Genomic DNA, 1857 nt, shown 5'->3' on the forward strand with positions numbered 1-1857 from the left:
GTCTGATGGCACCTTTTAAATTTCGTTGTTCTTGTGACAATGACAATAAAGATTTATCTCTATCTCTAAAAAGCCTGTGTTTTTAGGGTTATTAACAAAGTTTTTGTACTCAGACCAGTAATATTTGGGGTCACAAGTTTTTGCCATGGATATTTTGTGGGTCAGAAGACAAAAAGTTTGGGAACCACTGCTCTAAAACACCTTCGATTTCTTTGTGGTTTCGGGATGTTATGTCATTTCTTAAATTGGAAAAGATAGGTTTTACAAAAAAGGCAACTATGGAAAATTTGATCAAATATGGGGCTGTTTTCTGAACTGTTGTAAGTCATTATAGAACTTCCCATCTGATTAATAGTTCACCGCCCCCATTATTTTGTTTTATATTATTTTTTCTCTTTTTAGTTTTAATTTTTTTATGTGTACATGTATGTATTTATTTGAAAACTTGTGGTTTAATGTCTGTATAAAACAAAAAGAAAATATGGGAATAACTTATGATTTTAACTGTTCACTAAATCTTGTATTTCCCCAATAAACAAATTTAAAAAAAATACCAGGATACCAAATTATGATCACTAAGGTGAAGATTATGGCACAATGACTCCAACAAGGCCACAGAACTGGACTCCCACCACCTGCTACATCGTGAAAGAACATGACCTACAAACTTTAAATGGTTGTGCAAAAGTGACGACTCGATGAAGCTTTGTTGTTCCTAAAAGTGGACTGGGATTGCCTTAAGGTTTGCAGAAATATTAACAGAAAAAAGAGGAAGTGTTAAGTAAATAATTTATAAAACACAAAAAGAAACCAGACAGAGGTCCATATTAATGTAAACAATTTATTGGAACAATGTACAGATTGAAGCAATGGTACTCAGTCACACCCACTATGTCATCTTACAAATATTACAAAAATTACTACATTACAATATAGTCTTTGCATGATCCAAAATATTTGGTGGCCCCAAAAGTATTTTTTTATTCAGCAGCATATTAAAAAAATTAAACCACGTCTATCAAAATGATAGTTTTCCTTTTTCTTTTTTTTTAGCAAAAGAGATGAAGGCAGATTTACTAATCAAGGCTAATTAAATTACAGACAACAGGAGCTCATTCTGAAACATTCTGCTTTAAAAATACAAATTTTCCATAAAGCTTTGTAGAAAGTCAAAGTTGTACTTGCAAACATATTTATGGCATGTTCTGAACTCGCAAACTTGGTTGTTTTTTTATGGTTGAGTTTGTTACAGTAAACTGGATCTCTATTGCAAAACAAACAATCTAATTATTTGCTCTCATGTTAGCATAATGTATGTGTACGTTCCCACTTCTGAACTGTTTTTACCTCCTGCTTTGCTGTTTTAACCACAATCTGACATCTTATAGTGTCATTTCTCTCCTAAAGGGGGAGACGTTTTAGTATTCTTTCAATTGTTGAGGGGGATGCATAAAGGCAAGCACAATGACGAAATGATAAAAAAAAATAAATAAATAAAATTCAACACTGGAACAAAAACAACCTGAGGTTAACACATATTCAAGTGGTCAAACACAACTAGAAACCACCGAGCAGCGATCGAATCAGAAAGACGGCACAGTAATAACGGACATTAGTTTGTGGAGTTTTTAGACCTAAAAAGTCTTTGAATGAAACAAAAACAGGACTGCTGTGATTACTCGACAAACAGCTGGAATGCGCCGGACAAAGAAACAAAAAGTCATGTCAAAACACAAAACGATGGCCTCTGTATTCCATGATGCTTCACATCCTGTGTTTCACTTCCTTAAAGGCATCCCAGGTTAGTTGTAACATTAGACTTTAATTCATAAACATTTATTTTAACTGTAAAATAAA

The sequence above is a fragment of the Austrofundulus limnaeus genome, unplaced genomic scaffold (genome assembly GCF_001266775.1).
Source record: "Austrofundulus limnaeus strain Quisiro unplaced genomic scaffold, Austrofundulus_limnaeus-1.0 Scaffold643, whole genome shotgun sequence".
NCBI classification, from domain to species: domain Eukaryota; kingdom Metazoa; phylum Chordata; class Actinopteri; order Cyprinodontiformes; family Rivulidae; genus Austrofundulus; species Austrofundulus limnaeus.